The sequence below is a fragment of the Penaeus monodon genome, chromosome 18 (assembly GCF_015228065.2).
Source record: "Penaeus monodon isolate SGIC_2016 chromosome 18, NSTDA_Pmon_1, whole genome shotgun sequence".
NCBI lineage: Eukaryota > Metazoa > Arthropoda > Malacostraca > Decapoda > Penaeidae > Penaeus > Penaeus monodon.
The window spans coordinates 21,789,923-21,802,781 of NC_051403.1; positions in this window are offsets into that span (position 1 = coordinate 21,789,923).

Genomic DNA, 12,859 nt, shown 5'->3' on the forward strand with positions numbered 1-12,859 from the left:
ATAAACTCATAAATGCCTATTAAAAGTGTAAATAAAGGAAAACTTTGATCCTCAGAGTTAACATATTCAAATTATGGTACTTTTCCCGTTATGCAAGTATGTGTATAAGCGTGTGTGTGTGTGTGTGTGTGTGTGTGTGTGTGTGTGTGTGTGTGTGTGTGTGTGTGTGTGTGTGTGTGTGTGTGTGTGTGTGTGTGTGTGTGTGTGTGTGTGCGCGCGCGTGCGTGTGCGCGCGTGCACGGGTATATCCATGTGCTATACAAAATAGCCAATATATCAATAAAAGACAGGAAATAAATATACATACTATAAAATTACATAAAATAAGGAAAATGTAAAACTGACAGAAAACACTTCCAAAAGACCTAGGAAACCTAACATAAGAAATACAATAACAAATAATATGAAAGACGACAATATCACAACCATGAAGAACAAGAATATAAACATATATAATTACGAACGATTACTATACACGCAAATAGACAACATATTTTACGCCAGAGCGAAACATCCCAACAGCAGCATCTACATCAAAGGTTTCACACAGATGTATTGAATCCATTTTACAGTCGATCTCTTTCATTCAATAACATATTTAGGCTCCACTCGTCTTCCTGAACAAGAAACCTTAAAAAACAGCATGTCTTTTACACCAACAATAAACACCACTGACCTGATTTCACCTGATCTGAAATGAGGTTGTTTACTCTTCTCGTCAGCTTATTTATAGACCATAATATGTCACGCGAAACCAAGGCTAAAAAGGTGAGAAAGTCTACGGAATATTGCGCCATATTTGATAACCTGAGCGGGAAAATTGTAGATTGTTTCGAGATTGCAAACTTTGGGATAGATATACATAGAAATAAAGATAGATAGATAGATAGATAGATAGATAGATAGATAGACAGAGGAGATTAGAAACGAAAAGAAAAATCAAACACGCGCATATGTGTATGTGTATGCATGTGTGCGTGTACATGTCCGTGTGTGTAACCAATTTCTATCGGCATCTCATTACCGAAATATGTATGACAATGTCATTCTATGTATCTATTGCTATATTCTACAAAATGTATATAATATTGCATGTTTATCACACATACATTCACACACACACAAGCACAAACACACACACACACACACACACACACACACACACACACACACACACACATATTAGACATACCGATGCAGTGTTGTCTTTCCCCCCTCCGCAAGAGCTGTGTGTTAATGTAACACTTCCTTCTTCATCACCGAATGTCACAAGCTAAACACATGATTCATAGCCATCCTTAGACTACTGTGCGGTATGAAAGACAGACTCCTGTAAGGATCCAAGAAACAACACGTCGCTCCTTGGAGGAGCAACCTCACTCCAACATCATTACTCTTTGATAAAGGAATCAAGAATCTTGGTTGCCTAAATTACACTCTAAGTTCACCCCTCTCTCGGGTTCCTACAGTGTGTGTGTGTGTGTGTGTGTGTGTGTGTGTGTGTGTGTGTGTGTGTGTGTGTGTGTGTGTGTGTGTGTGTGTGTGTGTGTGTGCATATACATACATGCACATGTTTGTATACATGCATGTATATTTGTGTAAACGTAGACATATGCGCTTGTATACCTGAACATGTGTGGGCGTGTGGGCGTGTGCGCGCGTGTTCAAGGACGCTGCAGACGGAGGAGGGAAGGGATGGAGGTGAAGGCGGAGAGAAGCCTCGCGCACCAGGAGTGTCGGGTTGTGACGAGGCCGCGGGGAGGGAGGGACGGCCGGCTGGAAACTCCCTGCAACAGATATCAAAAAACATTTTCTTCTTCTCTAACAAGCGTGACCCTGTAACGCAAGTCACTCGAGACGCAAGGAAGGCAGGGAGGCGGGGAAGGTGGGTGGTAGGGGGAAAGGTAGGGAAGCAGTGAGGCAGGGAGATAAGGAGGCAGATGAGAAAGAGGCAGGGAGATAGGGAGATTGGAAAGAAGGGAAGTAGAAAACAGGGAGGCAGGGAGGTAGGAAGGCATGGATGTTCGGAGGCAGGGAGTTAGGGAGACAGGGAGACACGGAGGCAGGAAAGCAGGCCGTAGGGAGGTAGGAAGGTAAGAAAGTAGGGATACAGGCGATCCAATAAGAGAGGGCAAAAAGGCAAAGGGAGAGAAAGACAAGTTTATATATAAAAGCAAGAAAACGATTAAGAACAGATATGGAGGAGAAACGACGTGAGATTGTGTAAAATAATATTTGATTAAACATAGTTTGAAAAGCCACAGACAATAAGACGGCGATTTGTTCCTTACTGCAACTAGACGAAATAAAAAGACAAATAAGACATTAGGCCGACTGGAAGGTATTTACGATTAGACTAATTCCCTTCTGGGTTACGAGTTGCAGAATCTCGGAGAAAGAAATTAAGGAAAGAGAGTAAGAGAAGGTAAAACAAGTAATGATTAGACTTGAAAACGAACACGAAATTCGTAGTTTTAACGCAATCAAAAGAAAGAGAGAAAAACACGAATGCCTTACAATAATAACAAAAATATCCGCATGAAGAGGAGAGGAAGAAAAATATACAAACGCCCGACAATAATAAAAAAGGAGAAAAATCCACATAAAGAGAAAAGGAAGAAAAATGCGTTTCACAAATGTGAATAAAGTCAATATGTCTCCCTTTAGGTCGGACAATACAGAGCCTGAAAGAAACCTCACAAGATACGAGACTAAACATACTCTTTTGAGCAGGACAAACCTCTTTTTCTTTCCTACAGCTCGCTACCTGTGACTCTAGGGGAAATGGGGAAGGGAGGGGAGGAGGGGAGGGGAAGTTGGATACACAAAGAAGGGGAGGGGGGGGGGCAAGAGACACTAGGGGAAAGAGGGGGGCAAGGGCACGAGGGGAAGGAGGGGAAGGGCATGAGGGGAAGGAGGGGGAAAGGGCACGAGGGGAAGGAGGGGGAAAGGGCACGAGGGGAAGGAGGGGGAAAGGGCACGAGGGGAAGGAGGGGGAAAGGGCACGAGGGGAAGGAGGGGGAAAGGGCACGAGGGGAAGGAGGGGGAAAGGGCACGAGGGGAAGGAGGGGGAAAGGGCACAAGGGAAGGAGGGGGAAAGGGGACGAGGGAAGGGGGGGAAAGGGCACGAGGGGAAGGAGGGGGAAAGGGCACGAGGGGAAGGAGGGGGAAAGGGCACGAGGGGAAGGAGGGGGAAAGGGCACGAGGGGAAGGAGGGGCAAGGGCACGAGGGGAAGGAGGGGGAAAGGGCACGAGGGGAAGGAGGGGGAAAGGGCACGAGGGGAAGGAGGGGGGAAAGGGCACGAGGGGAAGGAGGGGGGAAAGGGCACGAGGGGAAGGAGGGGGAAAGGGCACGAGGGGAAGGAGGGGCAAGGGCACGAGGGGAAGGAGGGAAAGGCCGAGGAGGAGGGGAAAGGGCACGAGGGGAAGGAGGGGGAAAGGGCACGAGGGGGAAGGGGGGGGAAAGGGCACGAGGGGAAGGAGGGGGAAAGGGCACGAGGGAAGGGGGAAGGCACGGGGGAAAGGGGGGCACGAGGGGAAGGAGGGGCAAGGGCACGAGGGGAAGGAGGGGGAAAGGGCACGAGGGAAGGAGGGGGCAGGGCACGAGGGGAAGGAGAGGGCAAGGGCACGAAGGGAAGGAAGGGGGAAAGAACACGGGGGTAAAGAGGGGGTAAGGGAACGAAGGCATGGTGGGGGCAAGGAGGGGAGGAAAGGTTGGTTGGGGAGAAAAAAATAACAAAAATATACGGAGTGAAAGCAAGGGCTATACCACACAGATACACCGCCGTTTTAACTAGTAATGAGCATTAAGCCTAGGAGTAAAATATCTCATTAATCATCAACAACTAGCTATTCATCATACATCTACACGTGCTCATTCATAATACAATAGCACCTGCTGTTAGGATATTTTCGTTTTCTCTACTGTTCCTTTTATTTCGTTCCGACACTGCGTTTTCTCCTTCATAATGTACTTTACCTGCGGATGCACAATTACTCGTTCACTCGCGTCTCACTCGTTCTCGAACTCGCTCTTAATCTCGTTCTCTCTCTCTCTCTCTCTTTCTCTTCCTTACCCCTATTCTTCTTCTTTTCCTCTCTCCCTCTCCGTCCTTCCTTCCTTCATTCCTTCCCTTCCCCTCTCTCCTTCTTGCCCCCCTCTTTCTCCTTCTCCCCCTTCCTCTTCCTTTCTCATTCCCTTCCTCCTCCTTTAAATCCCTTTTTCCCTCTACTCAACCCATCCTTCCTCCCTCCCATCTGGATCCTGCAGCTCACGAGCCACCAATACACAAGTCTTTCTGACGACCCCCCCTCTATCCCCCACCCACCACCCACCCACCCAACTGTCCACCCATCCACCCACCTCCCCAACTGCCCACCGCCCCACCCACCCAATCATCCAACCACCCATCCACCTGTCCACCCACCCACTCAACTACCCATCTACGCACCCACCCATTCAACCATCCAGCCAGGAACCACCTCACGTTTTCTTAAGACTATACAATTCGAAGGTTACGTTAGCCTTCGCCATACCGCGTCCTCTAGTCATCGATGCAGTTTCCTGGGCTTGAGGGAAGGAATGGGGGAGGGAATGGGGGGAATGAGGGAGAAAGGGTGATGGGGGGAGAGAGGGATATGGGAGGAAGAAAAAAGGAGATGGGAGGGAGAAAAAGAGAGATGGGAGGGAAAAGAAGGGAAATGGGAGGGAGTAAAAGGATGAAAAGGAAATATGGGAGGGAGAAAAGGGAGATGGAAGGAAGAAAAGGAGATGGGAGGAAAAAGGGAGAAGGGAGTTATAAAGTGAGATGGGAGGAAGAGAGAGGGACGGAAGGAAGATAGAGAGATAGGAGAGAGAAGAAGGGGGATGGGAGGAAGAGAGGGAGATAGGAGTTAGAAAGGGAGATGTGAGGGAGAAGGAGGAAAGAGAAGACAGAAATGAAGACCGAAGTATGGAATAAGTAAGGCAAAGAAAGAAATGAAGGAAGAGCGACACAAATTATGGGGGAAGAAGGAGAAAAGAGAAAAAAGAAGTGGAGAAAGACCGACAGAGAGCATGGAGGGAGAAGAAGGAAAAAGAAAGAAATGATAGGAGGGCGACAGAAAAGATGGGAGGGAGAAGAAGGAAGGGGGACAAGAAGCGAAAGGAGAGCGACAAATAAGAGAGAGAGAGGAGGAAGGCGGAGAAAGCAATGAAGGAAACCGACAAAAAAAAAAGGGACGGAAGAAAGATGAAAAAGATCAAGAGAAAATGAGGCAGGAAAAACATGAAATGAAAGAGATGAAAGAAGAGTGTCAGAAAAGAAAAAGTAGGAAGAAGGAAAGAAGAAGCTAAATGAAATGAGGGAAGAGAGATAGAGAGGATTACCACGTAGGAGAAAACGAAAAGCAGCAAAACGAGAAAAATGCCTAGACAGAGAAGAGAAGAGATTAGAGAGAGAAGGATTTACAGACGAAACGGCAGACATTTCGAAAGAATCACATTAACCATGAAACAAACTCACTAGTCAAAAAGGTACTAGATAGAAAAAAGGGAGGGCGAAAAAGAGAGACAGACAGAAGAAAAGAAAGTGAGATATGGTCAAGAAACAGACTCCGTCCCATCCCATGCATCGTCCATTACTTCTGGGACTTGTACATGCTGAGAATCCCGTCCCGAGAGGCTCATGTAGGGCGAAACGGAGACGGTCTACCAAGGGGAAGCAGCGGAACCACCCAGGGGAGGGGAGGATATTCCCAGGGGAGGTGAGGGCCTACCCAGGGGAGGTAAGGGCCTACCCAGGGGAGGTGAGGGCCTTCCCAGGGGAGGTGCAAGGAGGCCCATCCATCCAGCGGCATCCTCAGGGGACCTGATCCCACGGGGTAGATCCCCTTGGACATGGATCCCGACCCTAGGGACATGTCCTTCCTCATTACCGTTCGCCAGCGCTTTGGAAGAAAATCCAAAGAACTGGAAAACGTATAAATATATATATATATATATTTTTTTTTTTCTCTCTCTCTCTCTGTCTATTTTCTTCCTCCCAAACTCTTGAGATCTTGGCAAAGAACTTTCTCCATTCAGATATGACTTAAAGCAACAGAAAACGAGGGTTCTGTATTGCAGATCTATTTCTCTCCTTGTCAGCTTTTGTAAACCTGGCGAGTGTGTTCCCCTAAAAATAGAGATGTCAGCCCATTTTATTCCGGCCACAGCCAAACAGGCCATATTAAGGGCATAGACATCGCAAAATCGGTATCGTACAAAAAGGCAGAGAAAAGATGAAAAAACTCAACAAGAGAGAGAAAGAAAGAGAGAGAGAGAGAGAGAGAGAGAGAGAGAGAGAGAGAGAGAGAGAGAGAGAGAGAGAGAGAGAGAGAGAGTAGAGAGAGAGAGAGAGAGAGAGAGAGAGAGAGAGAGAGAGAGAGAGAGAGAGAGAGAGAGAGAGAGAGAGAGAGAGAGAGAGAGAGAGAGAGAGAGAGAGAGAGAGAGAGAGAGAGAGGCAGATGAAAAAAGGTGGACTCAACCAATCATCCGAACAAACTAACAGACCAGGGAGGCACAATCTCCAAGAGGACAACCAACGACTGCCGCATGTAAACACGAAACAGAAAGGTTAATTAATTCTCAATGATTATTCCCAAGCACATCCCTTGCCTCTCCTGGGGAAGGGGCTGCAGGCGGGGAGGAATTGGACGTGGCATTCCGGCGTCCTGTCATGCTGTCTCCTCCTTCAGCGCGTCCTCCTCCTTCGAGAGAACTTCGGCGAGCGTCCACTGCCGTCTGTGCAGCTATAAGCTTTATCACTCTGGTTAATTTCTACATCTGATCCTCATCGTTCTTGGTTAATTTCTATATTTGATCCATATTGTTCTTCTATATTTCGTATGTACTTGTGTTTTTATAGTTATGTTTTTTTCGCTCGCAACTATTGGCCATTACATTAATTTTTCATTAAAACTGATGGTAAAATAGGCATTACCCCTTTCATCCTACTAAACGTGACACCCTAAAATTGAAATAGGAATCAGGAATTTCACCCAATTAAACGCAACACCTTTAGAATAAAAAATGGGCATAATCAATATCAGCCAACAGCCTCATAAAATTACCCTGTTTTGCAACCTGAGAGAAAACCACAAAAGGGCCAATATATGGTTACTGTCAAAGAAAACAAAAGAAAATATATATGAAAAAAGAGAGAGTATGAAACATTAACCCGCCCGGAAAGAAAGACTCGTGTGACCTTTATAATCTTCCAATCGCTCCTATCAGAAAAAAACTCTTCCCATCCCTTCCCCCTTCCCCTTCCCCACCTCCACCACGATCGCTAGTGATCACTACCAAACCTCGTGTCCCACCTCACCCCCCCTTCTCTGTCCCTCCCTTCTTCCCCCTCCTCCCAACCCCATCCCCTCTTCCCCTCCCCCCCTCCTTCCCCCATCCTCTCCCCTTCCTTCAATCCTCGCCCTACCCCTTTACCCCCCCCCTGTTCCCCTTCCCCCTCTTCCACCCACCCTCCGCAATCTATTTGTCTCCGTCACGACCTTCCTCCGGGGTAGCCCACCGCTGCAAGACAGAGAAGAACGGGGTACGGCGAGGAAGATAAAGATGGGGAGGGAAAGAAGGCGAGGGGGGAGAGGGGACCGGCGGGGAGAGGGAAGGAGACGGAAGAAATGTAAGAGGAGCAGGGGGAAGAGGAAGGGCAGGAGGAGAAGGAAGAAATGTGAGAGGAGAAGGAAGAAAAGAAAGGGGAGGAGGAAAAGGAAGGAAAATGAGGAGGAGAAAGAGAGAAAAAAGGAGAGGGGGAGGAAAGAGAAGAAGAAGAAAGAAAAAAAGGGGGGGGAGGAGAAGCGGAAAAGGAGGGATCTGAGAAGGGGGGAGATGGGAAGAGAAAGAGAAAGAGAAAGATGGAAGGGACGAAGGGGAGGGGATGGTGAAAGGAAAGGAGAAGGAAGAAATATAATGATGGAGAGAGGGGACAACGAAGATGATAATGAAGAGGAAAAACGCTAAGAGAAATAGAGTTAAAACAAAAAGCAACAGGAAGATCAATCAAATCAACGAAAGATAAATAAGGGGACAAACTGGCGTGAGAAAATGGAGACAAATGGAAGGAAAAAATAATAATTGAACAACTGAATTTTTAAACTGAAAAAAGGAGGAATAAAGGCAAAGCTAGAAGTGGAGGAAGAAAAGGGCGAAAGGAAGAGGAGAAAGTGGAAGAAAAAGAGAAGGAGGCGGAGGAGAAGGAGGTGGAGGTGGAGGTGGAGGTGGAGGAGGTGGAGGAGGTGGAGGAGGAGGAAGTAGTGGACACGTTAGGGGAATAGGGCTAAAAACAAGTGGAAAAGGAGAGGAAAAAGCCAGGATGACGAGCAGGAAAAGAGGAGAAAAGAGCAAAGGAGGACTTGGAGAACGAGGAGGAGGATTACAAAATGAGGAGATGGAGAAGGCAGAGGAAGAAGAGAAGAAAAAAAAGGAAGAAAAAACACGAAAGAGACACAGAAGAAAACAAACATCAACGAAGCAAGAAAGGCAACGAAAGCCCCCCCCCCCCTTCTGATGTTCTTTATGAAACCGAACAGTTCTCAGTTCTTTTCGTAATTTCCCTTCGAACACCAAACCCAACATCAATTCCATATTCCTCGATGTCATCATGTTCATGTCCGCAATTTCCGCGAATCTTTTCGAAGGACTTTTCGCTTTTCGGCAACTGATATATGACAAGTATTATAACAAACATTTCTTTTAGAGCTCTCTCTTTGTATCTAAAGTCTTTGGTTATAAATTTGGTCGATTTTTTTTTTTATATTCTCTCTCTCTCTTCATTGTTTTTCTCACATTTACTGATCACTTATATTGTCATATCGTTATTATATTACTTATTTCTTACCATTATCCTAAGTTTCTGCCTTCCTCCCTTCCACAAGCTGCCCCACTTAAACCTCTACACCCCCCCCCCCCCCTTTCATCATGTTCATTCCTCAGGCTTCCATAACCCCTTTTACGTCCCCCCCCCCAACCGTTTCTCCTATCCTTTTCAAGTCCCTTCCACCATTCTTCTCATCCACTTCACCCTCCTTATCCCATTGTTCATCCCCCTATCCTACGCCTTATACATCTCTCTATCCTTCGATCTATCCTGTATCCTAGCTCACATCCCCTTCCCGTTATTCCTCCCCCCCCCCTCACAACCCCGCCCTCCTCTTTCTCCCATTCCCTTCCTCCCCTTTGATCCTTTTATTCCCTCATACCCATTATGCCTTACTTTCGTCAGCTCACCCCCTATCCTCCTCAACCCCTTCATCCCTTTCACCCGCCTCACGTCCCCCCCCCGTCCGTATACTCCCCTATCTTCCCCCCCACTTTCTATCCCACTTCATCCTCCTTCCGTTCATTCCCCTCTCCTCAACTCCCTCTCCATCCCTCTCACCCCCATGCGCTCCCTCCCCTCCGTTCTTCCCCCTATAACCCGCACCCCCTAACACACATCCCAGGCCGTTTATCTCCCTACTAATCTCAACCCCCTTTCTCCCCCCCAACCCCCTTACACCCCCCACCCTTCCATCCCCCCTCCCCTTATTTTTCTCCCCTTGTCTGTTCATATCCCTGTCCCCCTCACCTCACCGCTCCCCTTATCCCCCTCCCCCTTTCCCGTCCTTTCATCTCTCTCTCCCCTTCACTCCCTTCCATTCCCTATCCCCTTATCCCCTACCCCGTCCGTTCATCTCCCTCTCCCCCTCCCCTCCCTTTCATCCCATATAGCCTTACCCCCCCCCCCTCGCCCCACGAAAGTCAACATCGCCGACCATTCGTGTACATAAACATGGTTTACAAGAACGCGGTGGATAATGACACTGTTTCACGGGAAAGTTCCTCGGCAAACATTACCCTTTGTCCGCGACTCGTGTATTTCCCCGGAGAGGGATGATGCCTATTTATCAACGGAATTTCAAAACAAAAAAATTGGAGTCCCTCTTGACTTTCGACTCGCTGATGAGTTATTGCATTGTTCTTCCTTCCTTCCTTCCATTCCGTTCTCTCGGTTCATCTTCGCTTTCCCTGTCGTTTCTTGGCTCGTGTTTTTCGCTTCTTCCAACTGTTTATTTTCTCTCTCTCTATCTCTTTCTCGTCTTCATATATTCCGTCTCACTTTTTTTCTCTTTCTTTCTCTTTTTTTCTCATTCTGTTCTTATCCCATTTATCAATTCGTAGAATTATGCATTTACATACCGTCTCCTAGATTTACCCATTCGCTCCTACATCCTCATCCACAAAATTATTTTCCCTTCTCTCTTCTTTATCGTATCTTCCATACCTTCCCTTGTACCCTTTCCTTCTCCACTTTTTCACCATTACCCCCAGCCTTTTTTCTTCACCCCTTTCTCCCATTCCCCCTCTTCGTAAAAAGGGAAAAAGAAGAAGAAAAAATTCTCCCACCGAGGAATCCATTTCCCCGGGATGACTGATCCGAGGACCTCCACGTCATGCCGGCAAGCCCTCGGAAGGGCCTGCGTCTGTTCGTCTCGCACTAAATCCTCTCTCGACAAATTACTTGAGCTTCCGGAACATTCCTTTTTCTTCGTGGGAGATCCTCCTCCTCCTCGTCCTCCTACACTTATTCCTCTTATTCTTATTCTCCTTCCTCCGCGTTCTTTCCTTCCTTCTCTTCCTCGTTCTTCTGTTTGTTTTTTTTCTCCTCCTATTCCTTCTGTTCTCCTTCCTCTTCCTCCTTTATCATCATTTCTTTCTTCCTCCTCCTCCACCTCTTCCTCCACCACCTCCTCCTCTTCCTCTTCCTCCACCTCTCCACCTCCTCTTTCTCCTCATCCATCTCTCCACCCCCCCCCCCCCTCCACCCCTGCTCCTCCACCACCACCTCCTCCCTTCCTTCTCCTCCCCCTCCTCCTACACCTCCACATCCTCTTCCTCCTTCTGCTCCTCCTCCACCTACTCCTCCAGCGGATTTCCCTCCCGCCGTCGCTCTTGTCATCGGCGAGCGGAGTGGTAGTGCGTCTCCCTTGTCTGGTTCATGCACAATATTCCCTTTTTTCCTTTTCAGTGTGTTTTCTAGGAGTTCGAGTATCGGGTTTCTTTAAGGAAGAGGGCAGGCTGTCATACGCATGTTCCGAAGCGTGTTTGAAGTGTAGTTTCATTTCTTTCCTTCTTTATACTTGTCTCCTGGGTCCCTTTCATCTCCATGCTTCATTCTCTTTTGTGTCCTCTTTTCCGTCTTCTCCAACATTTTCTTGTCTAAGAGAATTTCTCCTCTTGATCTAGTTCCCTTTCCTTCAGTTCCTTCTCACTTTTTACCCGTTATCCTAAGTGTTTCCTCTCATTCTACTTTTCTTGATTCCTTCTCTCTCTTTTATCTTGTCCCCTATGTTCCCTTCCATTCCTTCCCTTCATTCCTCTGAACCCCCATCATCCCTTGTTCCCTTCCCTTCTTCTCCCTCCCCTTCCTTACTGCCCCCTCCCCTTCCCCTCCCCTTCCTTACTGTCCCCTCCCCTTCCTTACTGCCCCCTCCCCCCTCTCCTCAATACTTGCGCCTCCTGACAGCCCGTCATCAATTATTTCCAGTCCCGGACACTCAGACTGCCAGTCCAGTCGAGTCATTTTATCTCGAAAAAAGAAAATGAAAAACGAGGGAGAGAAAAAAAAATCCCATGCTGTAGTCTCGCCGAACAGACTGAATGAACTGACAAATGATTGTTATCGGGGAGCCCCTTTGAGCCTGGCTGTACTGCAGAGCCAAATGAGAATCCTCGTCTGACAATCTCGTCGACTATTGGAAAAAGGAGCCAAGGGACTGCCGAATGTTTGACCTCCGAATCATACAGCACGAGTCCAATATCATCCGTTTTAGCAACAATGTCAATTAACATATGAAAGGTTCGTCGTAGATCCCACACTGGCTGGCGATCTGGCGTTTTCGCTTTAAAACGGACCCTGTTACAAACGTTATTATAATCCTTTTTTTCTCTCGCATGCGATGAAATACTGATTTGCTGTGAGGTAACAAGTTCTGAATTTTCGAAAAGGCATCAGGGTCGCATGTAAGGAGGACTGCACATGAATCTTGTCTATTCTATTTTAGCTCTGTGGCGTCATTTCGTTTTGTTGGCTAGTTAGTGATAACCACTTATACTAATAACTACTACTACTGCTAATCCTGCTGGTACATGCACACGTATTACTACTACTGCTGCTGATACAAGTACAAGTACAAGTACTACTACTACTATTACTATACTACTACTACTACTACTACTACTCTTACTGCTACTGCTGCTGGTGATACAAGCACCACTATCTTTACTATTACTACTACAACTACTACTACTACTACTACTACCACTACTACAACTACTACTAATAATAATACCATTTAACAGCCAAGAACCCGTCTCCACACACACATGTCCAAGAACCCTGAGTCAACGGTTCAAGCCTTATGACGTCACCGGAACAAACAGTATCAGAGTCATCTCAAAGGCAAAGCAATCACGGCGGGCGTTGTGCTTGGATTCCCTCACAGTATCGAACCCGGCGGCCTAAGCAAGGGGGGGGGGTGGAGGGGGAGGAGGGGGAGGAACAAGAAGGCCGTAAAGGGGGAGGAGGAATGAGAGGAAGGGGGAGAAGAGGGAGAGGGGAGGAGGGAAAGAGGAATAGGGGAGGAAAGGGGAAAAAGGGAAAAGGGGTGGTGGTTGGGGTGAAAGGAGGGAAGGAGGGAAAGGAGGAGGGAAGGAGGGGAAGGAGGAGGGTGGGGGGGTGGAGGAGGTAAGAGGGGGAAAAGGAAAAGGGGAAGGAGGAGGAGAAGGTGAAGGAACAAGGGAGGAAGAGGAGGAAAGAGAGGAGGAAGAAGGAGGAGGAGGAGG